The sequence below is a fragment of the Crocodylus siamensis genome, chromosome 1 (assembly GCF_052110815.1).
Source record: "Crocodylus siamensis isolate JL-2025a chromosome 1, ASM5211081v1, whole genome shotgun sequence".
Taxonomy (NCBI): domain Eukaryota; kingdom Metazoa; phylum Chordata; order Crocodylia; family Crocodylidae; genus Crocodylus; species Crocodylus siamensis.
The window spans coordinates 288,308,408-288,321,565 of NC_143395.1; the positions used below are offsets into that span (position 1 = coordinate 288,308,408).

Sequence of the window (13,158 nt, forward strand, 5' to 3'; positions counted from 1 at the left end):
ATTACCTTGTTAATTGCACAACAAATTTAGACTGGTTACACATGCAGATTAACTATCCCACCTTAAAAAGCTCCAACCAGCTATAAAGTTACTTCGTGAAAATGTGTAATAAGTTTACAGCTGGTTTCTATCCAGCTTTAATTTGCACACCTGGGCAGTCTGCAGGGAGATGGCAGCTACTGTAGTGTCCCAGGTGCCGGGAAGCACAATGCACCCTACCACTGGGAGACTTCAGCAGCAACCCACAGCTGATGGGGCTCTCAATCTCAACTGCCTGTGTGGCACAACTGGAAATGAGGGCCCTGTCAGGTGTCGGACTCTCAGTCCTGGCTGTGCGAGGTCCCCACAGCTGGGAGCCTCCTCAGCACAGAGGCTCCCAGCTGGGAGCCTACTTCTTGTCAATGGAGGGGGAGTCCTGAATCAGGCTCCTCTTGTGTGAGAAATAAGGTGCAATTGGATCTAAGCCACAGTCCCACAATTGCACCTCCTTCCATGCATGGGTGGCATGGGAGGAGGCACGATTGCATGGATTACACATTAGATCTGATTATGTCTATACCTGCACATGTAGAAGGGGGCCAATGACTGAAGAATAGAATGAGTGGATGACTGGGACATTCATTTCTCTTACCTGTCAGGAATGTGGTCTTTCCTTTGTTACACCCTTGCAACCTAAATCTTTTTCCAACTGTATCATTCAGTCCCTTTTCTCCATAACATTGCTTTATTTCCTCAGAAATAAAACTGCTTTACACAAGTCCCTCACCTGCCTGCATGTTTCCATTCCACAAGCCATCTACCCTGGGGATGCATACAAACTAGGTTCTTTCCCCTGACCTCGGGACTTCTGCAAGGCCCCTTACCCTGATCAATCTCCACTAGCTCCTTGCCAGCTTTCATGAGGATTAAGCAATCTTCAAGTACCTGACCCCTGGCATTACAATATCACTTGGGAGGCAGCTGATCGATCACTAGTGGGGAAGAAAGTGAATGCCTTAAGGAACAACTCCTTTTTATGCATACCAAGTACCACCAAATTAAAAGAAGCTCATGACATTTAAAAATTGTCTGTTAGTCCAGAAAATGTGTGCTATGTAATTTGGACAGCCATTATAGTCCAAGAATTCTCCAAGATGTGATAAAGCCCAGCATTTAGTTCTGTCCATTCTAAACACAACCTTACTGTGCCACATTCATGGACTCATCTGCTTATATTGGGCTATCCCAAAACTGTCCTGTGGTGCACTCAAGCAGAATTCAAGGTATTAGGTGAAGATAGGAGGCTCACCCCCATCAGGCTGACTATTATGTGGTGCCTGGTGATACCATTTCATTTTCTCTGCTGAAGCCCTGAAACTCCAGGTGCCAACATTTCAAAATGCACAGTGCTGAACAAATCAAGAAATACAACTAAGTACATGAACTTTTCTTTCAAGAGACATGGCTAAAACCCTAAATGTTGTGCCAACTTAGATCTGCCCTAAGCTCTCACACACAAAAATGCTTCCCATTGGAATAAATACCTCTGAATGAATTGCTATTACTAAAATAGCACTCCATTAATTTAAATAATGATGTGGGAATGACAGTATTATATGGTTTTTTTGAAGTGGAGGTTACATTCCTCCACAAACTTTAGCCATTTGTTCTTTTATACTGACTTGTCTGATATTTTCCTCCTTTTAAAAAAACAGCTATCAGCAGAAAAAGACAAGTGACAGATCACATTTGACAGTTTTCTTCAAAGCCCCATTTTGTTGGTGTGAAAACAAAAGGGAGCTGTTATTTTACTAATTCAATAGAGCACTATTTGGTTTCCAGGTGTTGTTCATGTAGTCTTTCTGTGGTTAAAACAAGATTTTCGATAGCTCCTCTCCTTTGCCAACTGTGTTCTATATTAGCCTACAACTGTATGTATTTAATATTTTTATTTTTAAACCCAGGTATATCATCTGGATCCCAGAGGTTAAAAATAACCTAAGCCGTCAGAGTAAATAGCCTGTGCATGAATCAAGATTCACAAGTGAAATAAAAAGGTGCAAGCAACTGTGGTTCAGCTTTAGACATGCAAAATTGAATTGTTTGAAACTAAAATGCCCATTAGAAAAACGAGCAGGAGGAGTTTCCTTTGGGCAGAGTTAAACCAAATCAAGTCTCACCTTCAAATACTATGCGTCCCTATTTTCTACTTCTAACAATACACTTCCATACTATGGAATAAAAAGGTTTTAAACAGGCTGATACATTGAGGGAAAAAAGATTTTCTCATTTAAAAAAAAATTACAGTGTTTGCTGCCCTCTAGTGGGTATAATTTAATTTACATTTAATCTAAGTATTTTCAGAGAATCACAGGAGTGGAAAATACTGTAAGGGTCATCGAATCCTATGTGTACTTGTAATCAATTGGAAACCTGCAATAGAATTTAAAACTTTTGCATTTGGACTAAAAAATCTGACTGTTGACAAATTAAAATCCAAAGTTAGAATAATGTCTTAGACATAGAAAAATAGAGCAAATGAAAGACTGAACTAAGACAAATGAAAAAATGTCAGTAGAAAGCTTCATGAAAACAAAATGAATCACAAGACAATCTTCATCCATTATAATGACATATGTAATGCACATAGCATTAAAAACTAAAATCTATAACATCTCAGGCTTTTATTCACATTTATAGCTTTCTATGTCCTATTTTTCTTGCTCAAGAAGACTTAGTTACAGTGAGTTGTAGCATGACTTTGGTAACAACATCACATTTCACTTTATCCTTTGTAGGAGAAATTTAAGGATGGGTTCATGCAGTAGGGTTTCAAGTCCTGACAGTTTTATTTTCTAATTTTAATAAATATCTTGCAAACTTGCAAAAACATTTTTTTAATCCTCCTATAAAGGTAACCCATCATACTCAAAGGAAATTCAATTTTTAAAAAATCATAATTTTCAAACACGCAGTTTTGCAATATGTAAAAAAAGAGTGAAACTGCAAGTGATAGCTGTTGTTCTTTATCCAGAGACATAAATAAAGCTAACTAGCAAATATTTATCTTTCAATAGGGGGCATGTAGAGCAAAAATACATAGTCCACGTGTCCTGGATATCTGGGGGAGTAGGGAAATTATACAGTTCATTTTGAGTGCTTCCATTAGAGGATATGGGGTTCTCCCTCGTCATTCTACAATAAAAGACTTTAAATCCAGACTTTAGACCTTCCTAGCTAAAGGGTCTTGCCCCTCCACTCAGGATCAGACCAATAGCCATGTCTGGGGTCAGGAAAGAATTTCACCCCATGATCAGATTGATACAGTCTGAGGGTTTTTTACTTTTCTCTGTAGTGGGTGGCATATAGTTTAACAACCTTCACAGCAGTGGGACATTGACCACTGTTGCCAACTTGCTGTACCTATGACAGGATCTTATGCCTCATGGTTGTCTTATGATTGACTGTGTTGTTTTACTAATAGGTTAGACAATGGATTTGTATAGGAGGTTTTGAATAGGGATGACCCTACCGCTGAATGAGAGTTGAATTAACTGATCTCTGGTGGTCCTTTCCAGCCCTACTTTTCTATGATTCTTTGATTCCCATCTCTGTTCTCTCTCGACTCACTAAATTCCTAAGAGGATCCCTGCATGACATTAGGCAATACATTCCTTCAGTCTATTCTTCTACCATGGACTCCCCAAACTAAGTTCTCTCTGCATGAGAATATGACTGGCAGGGCAGGCAAACTATATATATAGCTTTGAAAAAATGCACTAATTTCTCATCATTATTCAATGTCAAATGGGATATCTTGTTCCAAGTTATTGTTCTGCCATCTAGCTAAGACTGAGTGAGAGTTCTATATCCTATTACAGTGTAATGGCCTAAGGTTATTGTCAGAGAGGGTGATAATAGTTCATGTGTAATTAGTTTGTAATTTTTTTAAAGAAAAAAGTCCTACTGACTAAGACAGATCATAAAATAACCACAAATCCTAGTTCTATTAAGTTAATATTGTATTGCCTAAAGAAGCAATGAAAGCTGGTAGCACTTTAGTGGAATGGTAAATTACTCTACCATCTTCAAGTTTATTCTAGCCTGGTTGTAGAGTAGACAGTATACCACACGGAAAAGAACAAAGCAGACACACACGTTCATCCAAACTTACAGTATGGAATTCATTACACAGTGACAATTATATCTACTAATGTTTTAGCATGTTCTTTTTAAAAAAATAACATTAAAGATCTAGTCTTTTGCTTTTTCATTTAAAAAACTGGGTCCCTTCTTCAAAGGTCTATTTATAGCATTTTCTACTACACTAAATGAGTATTCAGCAGGGGTGACTGGTGCCTCCTGAGTCTGGGGGGACACAATTTCAGACCAGAAACTGCAGACTGGAAGCAGCTGACTCAGCAAACTGCAGCCCATCAGCCAGAACACAAGTAAAGCTACTTCCACCCCCCAGACAGCAGGGTAGGCCCAAACCTCAACTGCATCTGCTGCAGGGCCTGTGGAAGGAGCTGCGGCCTCTCTGCCCAGCTCTGCAGGGCCATGGTTTGCTGTTCTGAGCAGTGCTGAGTCAGAGGCTAATTTCAGGGGGGGCACGTGCCCCCCCCCCCCCGCTTTGCCCCTCCCACCAGTCGCCTGTGGTATTCAGAACATGAATTTCAATGTAAACAACAATCTTAAAGTTAGACTGGCAAAGGCTAAAAATGTTTTATTTTCCATGTGAAAAGTCTCACACACTATACATTCTTTCTTATGTTAGCAGTGCCTTGTAGGTATTAAATCTATCACCATTGACTAGACTCACTGGCACCCAAGCCATTAGAGCCAGATTGATCTACAAGATGATGTTGGTGTTACCTTCGATCACAGAACTGCTTCTGCTATTACTATTGATTACATTTTCAGTGGAGTGAGGAAACGGAAGTTGCTTTAGCAGCTGCCATCTATCCTGTGACCAGTTGAGCAGATGCTGTTGCTATGCCAATTGCTTGTCTCTCTCAGGTTCTCAGGATCTCCTAATTATCCTTTCAGGATATCTTCTTCCAAATCATATGGCAGTTGTAAAAAATGGCGCTTTGGATCCATCCAGGGTTTTATACTTGAAACAGTTAACTTTATTACACCTTATAATGCTGAATCATTTTACAATTAATACCTTTTTTTCTGCAACAAATTTAGCCACATACCCTGTATCATCACATATATTCAGTCATCAATTTCTTTTTTAGAGAAACTATTTTATGTTATAGATGTACTGTATTATTTGGCTCAAGGTGGCTGACTCAACATATATCAAAATCCAGAAAGACAGATTTTTGGCAACTGCTTTAGCAACCTGTGTGGCATTTGGAGTATGGCACAGAGGTTGCAGACAGAAAGGACTTGGAAGAAGCATCAGGAAGTATGTGTATGATCTGAAAGCTAGCTGCAGTTTCAACACCTCTGTTCCTCGCAGTACCTTATTTTTATTAAGGCTTCAGTGCTATGATGTATGGATACGGTACTGCAGGGCATATCTTCCAGAGGACACCACAGGTGACTCTCTGTAATAGAGAGATGCTCTACTGACCTACTACATTAGCTTTGCACCTCTGATAGGAGGCCTGGGACAACTCAGGGGAAAAAAAGAATCAATTGGCACTAAAAAGCAAGAGGTATCACTGGCAGTAAAATGATTCATATTGTAGGACTGGCTATACCTAAAGGAGCAAGATCCTTAACAGTTTATCCCATATTACAGGAGAGGAATAAGACATGCAAAAAACAGGATTTTATTTAAGGGGGCAATAATCACAGCAGATTTAACAGATTCCATAATGAGATTAATGCAGGACTCGCACCTGCAAAAACAGGCATGCCTGACATGTATTTAGTGTCTAGGACTTAAATATGTAATTGAGAATATACATAAAACAGGCAAAGACCTGTAATGTGCAGGTCAATGACAACAGTAGAAAACTCAGTAGCCTCGTGAAGCCCCTGGTTGAAATTAATCTTTTTATTTTTAATAACATAACTATAGGGCTACAGTTTCTTAGAGGTAAACTATCCCATCATTCAGGCAATAAATGTGGCCAAGAAATTGAAGGCACATTTTTCAGTGCAAGGCTTATCTAGCATGTTGTACTCAGGCCATAGTACACTTCAGCAGAATTCAAATTATTTCACTGCAAATATGAATGCAGTACACCTTCCCTGCTGCACACCCCATGCCTTCCCTAGCTACAGAAAGGAACAATTCAGAATAAAGATTTCCAAGAAATTGATAGCGAAGGCACAACAGACATTGACTATCTGACAATTTCAGACCATCACAACACACCCTACCAGGAGTTAGATACGATAGTGTCCCATACACAAACTGAAGAACTGAACAAACAAGACTGTTTCCCTTGAAAGGTTGTTTGCAGGAATCCAGCAAAACAATGAGAGAGAAAGCAGAGAAGCAGTTAAGAGAATGCCAAGATGAAGCAGCAGCATGCTGCAAAGGAGCCAGGACTTGAAGCCACTATGCCCAGGTAGGAAAAGTTGGGCCAAAATTCAAGGAGCCACACAAAGCAGTGTCAGAAGTCAACAGTCCCAGCTGCAAGAGAATCCATGGTTCTGTGAAAGGGAAGGTAAAAGATTAGCAAAACAAGGATAGTGGGATTCAAAAGGGCACAATTTAACCAAATCAGAAAAATAGTAGGCAGGTCCCATAAGCGACAGTTTGAAGAAGAAAGGGGTCCAAGAAGGGCTAGTATTTCTTAAGGACATACTATTGGAGGCTTAACAAGAATCTATTCTACACAACAGAAAGATAAGAAGAACTGCCATAAACCAAGGTGATTCATAGCTACCTCAAAGTCAAATGTAAAACATACAATCAGAAAAAGAAGTGGGAGTCAAAAGTCATATGCCAAGGAATAGCAAGTACTTATAGAGACAAAGTCAGGAAAGCAAAAGTAGAAAATGAGATCCATAAGAACACATTTCATAAGTGTGTCAAACAAGAAGGAAAGATCAAGGTTCAAGAATAGTACACCTGACAGTTGTGCCGCTGGTTGAACTAGCTGACACTTGTGGGCCCTTCCAGCATAGTTATTCAAAAAGGGCATAAGACATACGATATAGCTATCGAATCAGGACAGCAGAGGAGATTAGGTAAAATGAGCTAAGCCCAAACTGAGCTAAGCCCAGCTGTACAAAAGTCAGAAATTATATGGAGAGCATTGATAGCATGTCCTCCAACAGAAGAGAGACAGAAAAAGTGTAGAAACGAATCCTGCACCAAGAGCAATGCCAATTACACATGATAAGGCACAGAAAACTGGCTTGATGACAAAAACATATGAAAGACTAAGTCCTAGCAGACTTCAGAGAGCCAATAGTAAAAGTTGTACTCCTGGAGTGGAATATGAATTGCAATCTGTTCCTTCAGCAAGTCACCAAATGTTAATTAGCACAAAAGAAGAAATGACAGAAATGGAGGATGTGGAAATAGATGGATCCTTTAGCTCCAAGGTCTACAAAGCAATGTTTGAATATTTCAAAATCTGTGTGCAAATATTTATCAATCAAACTCCAACAGATCAAATCAGAATGCTCAGGCAATTCAGAATGGCACATGGTACTTGTCTAAGCAAGTGATAATGGGACTTAATCACATCAACCCACACACCTGGCCATAGTCAGTGGAGAGGATAACATTCCTGGTCTTCATTTTATAAGCCAAAAATGTAAACTGACAGTATATGGAAATATACATCAGATGTTGTAATGAATCTTTTGACTCATTCCTTGGCAGTGTATTAACTACTGGAAGGCTGGGAAGAAATACATCCTCCTGCTATCAAGGGGTCCGGAAGTAGCTTCAGAGGCTAGTACTAGCACAGGAAGGTTTAAACGGAAGCGCTGTTATGTTCAGCTTCCTGCACTGAACCAATACTTGTGTTTACTTTTTAAATTTTTACTATAGGTTTCCCTCGACTTACATAGGTTCTTTATATGCAAATTTGCTCTTATGCAATGAGGATATTTAGACTCATAATTCATTATCTGCGAGGTAAATTTGCTCTTACGCGATCAGCATAGATGCCCCTCACCCCCCTGCCCAAGCAAGTAAGTCTGTGTGGGGAGGGGAAAGGGTCATAGGCCCACTCAACCCAGCCCATGCTGGAGCATCCCCAGGAGCGGTCAGTGACAGCTGCCTGCAGCTGCTGGGCTGCACCGTGCTCCACCTGTCTCTCCCACGCCTGGGCTCCACTTGTCCGCACTCACCTCCACTCCTGGGCTGTGCCATGCCCTAGTGCAGCCAGCTGGTGTCAGCTTCTCCCAGGGCTGCTTCAGCATGGGCTGGGGTGAGCGTGGACAGCAGAGCCCTGGGTGGGGTGGGGTGTGGCACTCACCCCAGCCCCGGCTGCAGTGGCCCCAGGAGCAGCTGACACCAGCAGCCTGTAGCCACTGGGCTACACCATGCCCCAAAGTACAGAATACCATCTTTCTCACTCCTATGAAGCATGTTAGGCGGAAATATGTCACCTATTTAAAAATCTGTTTCTACTTCGTTTAAACTATGCTGCTGAAAATTCTAAAGGTCAATCACTTAGCACTTTGGTGCTATGTTTGGGTGTCAGTTTAAACCATCTTAAACTGCTCAGTGAATTCATAACAAGTAAAACAGACATTCATAATAACTAAAAGATTGCTGGCCTCATGCTTGAAGTTAATTAACAATTAATTAGAGCACACTTTAGGTTTTATGCACTATTGTATAAAATGGAGGTTGTCAACCAGGGGTATGCATACCCCAGGGGGCATTTGGGAAGGCCCAGGGAGTACGCGGCAACAACATAGAGAAGCGGAGGCACTTGGAAAGCAGCAGCCATCGCTCACTCCACGTTGCCACCATGTACTGTGTGCCACTTCCCCACACTGCACACTGGGAGGGAAGGGGTTCTGACCAGATGCAAAGCCAGTGGCACAGAGATGTGGAAACACTTGGGTGCAGGAAAGTGGCACCTGGTAGTGACACAGAGTGTATAGATGGCAGCAGTGGCATGTGATCTCCCTGTGCTGCCAACTTCACGTCCAGCCATCTGTCAGCACCCTCTCCACACTCTGCAGCCAGAAGGGGTATCCACCACAAGGGGTACCTTTCTTAAAAAGGTTAAAAACCCCTGGCATAAAACACTTTAGCTTTTAAACAATTTTAAAGGTAGTATCCGCCTTTAGTTCATTTCTTTCCTTTTGTTTTGTTTATTTGATTGATTAGTTTTTTTGTATTTTTCACTCACCTTTCCAGTTGTGTCTACTTTTAAAATGTATATATTAAATAGGGAAATGTGTGTGTGTATATATATATCTATATATATATATATATCTACTCTATAGGGAAAAATGCATTTACAATTCCTACCCCGCTTCAGAGTTTATTTTGAGCACCCAAATAGGTTGCACGTATAGATGCTGAGACACTTATTGTGCAGTTAATTAGGCAACTGTGCAGTAAACATCTCATGTAGACTTGCCCGCTGTCTCTTTCATTTCTCTCCATAGCATGTATAAAAGCTTTCCTTTTCTTTCTTTGACTTTTCTTCTCCTTGTCACTTATCTAGATCCTTTCCAGGTCCCACCCAGAAATGAATTTGGCTACAGGGTATCAAGACGGTAGCACACATCAGAGGTTCTGCTAGGACTTGGCACACCCCTTACTAAACATTTAGAATTGCTCCTCTTTGTTGTATGTTGTGGCAAATGGGGAGTAGTCCCCACAGTTATTCTGTGTCATTGATGGAGAAGGGATTGATATGTTCCTTGGACTGCTGTCCTGTGGAGTCAGGCCAACTCTCAGGATCTCAATATTGCACTATTAAACAGGAGGGTGTAACACAATTGCATATATACAAGCACACAAACCAATTAGGTGCATACACACACACACACTACCAACTCAGGCACATACACATCCATACCAGCCTAGGCACATGCATACCTATCACCAATTCAAGCACATACACACTACACACACCAAAAATTAGACAACAATCAGTTGTCAATACCCACACAGTCTGTACCCATATACTGATCACTAATTTGTATATCACGCACACAATGACACACATATATATGTATATTCACTGGTTCACACACATACCACCCACCTACACATACACACAGGTGAGTTCCTAAGTTGGATGTTGCGGTACGTATGTGTGTGTTTGGGGTATTTGGGATACCTGGGGGAAGGTTATGGTGATAGAGAAAGTGTAAGGAGTGAAAGTTGCTGGAACTGTGATTGGAACTAGACACTAGAGAGAAGCTGGTTGAGGAACTGAGGCTTGGAATCAAGTGGCCCCAGGGTTACTCGAGGTCACTGGTGCAAGGGAAGAAGTCTGGTGGCAAGGAAGAGACATCCAGGAAAGAGAGAGAGGCAGAGAGATGGGAGATTGGGACTGGAAACTGAGGCAGGCAGGTGGGAGATCGGGGGGCAGATAAGTGGTGGCAAGGAGGAAACATTCAGGAAACAGACAAAAACCCAACTTGAGGGTTTCAAAATAACAGGTTTATTAAACAGACAACACACTACACAGCCCTATGAAGTTATTGGTTCACACACACAAGCACTCACAATGACAGCAGGAGAAAGACACTCAGTGGAAGGGTTGGAGTTCACATAGGGAAGAAAAACAGAGTTCAAGTCCTTGGTTGAAGATGGGGTGCGGGTGATAGCTACCTATCCAGGCTGGAAAGGGGTCTTTGTCCAGCAGGTGTTTTCCAGAGGAGGGTCACCAGCAGGGCCTCTGGATGGATAGGTGGTGTGGCATGGTGCTGGTCCAGATGGAGAGGGCATCCCAAGGAGTCAGTTTTACTACCCCTTTTTATGGGGCAGACTACATATGATCTCCTATGGAGAGGGCCTGTCCAGGCAATGTCAGTCCTGTTTCAGAGGGCTCCAGGTGTTCTTACTAAGCATATGCAGCCTGGAACAATGGTGGGTTGCCTCATCTTTTGTTTTTTGAATGCTGAGGGTGGTTCCAAGGGCTGGGTCGTTGGTCCAGGTATTGGTGTTGATGGTTTGGTCATTTAAAGGGAGCTATTTTTAGCCCTACTGCCATTGTCTCTCAAGCACCGTCATTCATCCCCATTCATTCAGAAGCCAGGTTACACAGGAGGGGTAGGTATGAGTCATAGGTTACAACATCAGGGGACACAAGATGGAAACTTGACATGACTTATGCTAACTTACATATGTAGGCCTAAATTTTATAATATCAGTAAAACAGTAATATAGAACAGTAAAAATCAATATAAACATAATCATTTATACAATATAAAACAGTGGATATCTATAACAGGGCACTTATTTGAAAAGAAGGAGGAAAAAACCCCAAAACAAATGAAACTTCCTACCAAAATAAAATGCTGAAGCTTATCCCATGTCTTAGCTCACTTACTTATCTATAGGGAATAGAGAGAGAGAGAAAAAGTCAGAAATGGTTGGGGAAAGGGAGGGAATGCATTTAAAATAAAATTTTAAAAAACAAAAGAAAAACTGGGAGTAGCCTGTGATCAATGTAGCCTGTTGTCCTACTGATGATGCTTTTGATGGAGGAAGCCACAAAGAGAGTGGTACACAGCCAGATCCTTGTCACATGGACGTATCCTGCACCTGTAATATTTCTGGGTTTTTATATCCTAATGTTACCTTTGACTTCAACAACACTTGCAGTCTCAGAAGGCTCTCCTCAGGGATTACTTCTCCTTTCAGATACCCTAGTGTTCCTGAATATCACATTGACTGTGAAGTTGCAATATTGCCTTGACTCTGCTCCTTATGGTTCTATAGGGAATTTGTTTCTTCTTATCCTTGCACGCCACATTCTTCTTGCCTTCCCTAGTTTTCTCACATTGGCCATTATTGCAAGGGAGTAGCTCTTTCATGAATAAATCCCCTTCAAGTATTATTAATTTTTCTACTCTATACAACGCATGACTTAAATTATTGTCCCAGTAGAGGGTGCTATTACTCCTAAAGATCCACTAAATAAAAGGTTATTTAGTTTAGCAATGCAACATAAGCAGCTAAAGGCACTATGATGGCTAGTAGATTCAGATTAATAGGTGCAGAACAGATGGCTGACAAAACAGGCATTATACCATGATCCAAAATATTACCAGATGTAAGACTTCCTAAAAAGACAAGAGAAATGGAGAACAAAGCTGAGGCAAATTTAGAAGGGAACAAAGAGAAGCAATGAAAGGAAAAAAATGATTAAGGAATAGTGAGAATGACAATAAACACGAAAAAGACTCTAGAGGTTTAAAAAGAGAAAAATAAAATGTCTGGAAACCAAGAGAGAAGATGTATTATGAACTTCATGCACGAAATTTCTCTCACCTCAATTGAAGAAATTCAGAATGGTAATTTAAAAAAAAAGAAAAACAAGAAAAAGGAAAAGGATTGTGAAAATTTCTTAGAATTAAAGCAACTCAAAATAGCCTAATTTAACTGCTACACTGGCTTACTAATGGCCCTCTTTATTTAGCCACAAATTTCACCCGAAGTAGAGACTAAACTCATTGAATAAATTAGTGTGAAAAGCATACCCAGATGAAAAAATACCTCAACTGCCTGCTTCTTAGACAGCACTATTTATCAACAGAACTCAGACTGCTTTATAAAACAGGGCATCATCTTTAGCAACATTTCAGTCAATGAGGGAAACTGGGGCTGCAAGATAGAAATGCGACTTACTTAATGTCACCCAACAGACATCAGGAATAGTCCTCTAACTCAGTGGTCTATTCAAAGTAGATACAATGACCAAACACAAAACACTGTTATTTATACACAGACTGGTTTAGGCTACTGCAAAAGAGCTGGAAGTGTACTTCATTAAGTTCTACATCATCAAATACAGTTTAGGCATGAGGTTCAGGTAAACATTTTAGTAAAAGTCTTAGAAAACCCAAGCACTCAACCCTTCTTCCCATTACATAGATAAGTATGAGTGGAGATAGAGTACCACCTTACTTTTCTTCAAGGTCATACAGGTCTGCAGAGCTGGAAAAGAAGGGAAAATTAGAGTAGAAACTATATGGCAATTAATTCCCTGGATTAATACTGCGGCAGTACAGCTATGCACTGTCTCTAATTAAAGGTGCAGATCATAATGATAC

At 40.7% G+C, this 13,158-nt stretch overlaps 1 long non-coding RNA gene across 1 annotated transcript in view; it reads right to left on the bottom strand.

Annotated features, from left to right (window-relative positions):
• Positions 1–10,606: 10,606 nt before the first annotated feature.
• The window catches only part of LOC149874575 (uncharacterized), a 116,959-nt gene continuing 114,407 nt past the window's right edge, over positions 10,607–13,158 (bottom strand). Inside the window, exon 6 of the long non-coding RNA XR_016439956.1 lies at positions 10,607–13,042. This is a non-coding gene — a long non-coding RNA (uncharacterized LOC149874575). The remainder of the gene's footprint in view (positions 13,043–13,158) is intronic.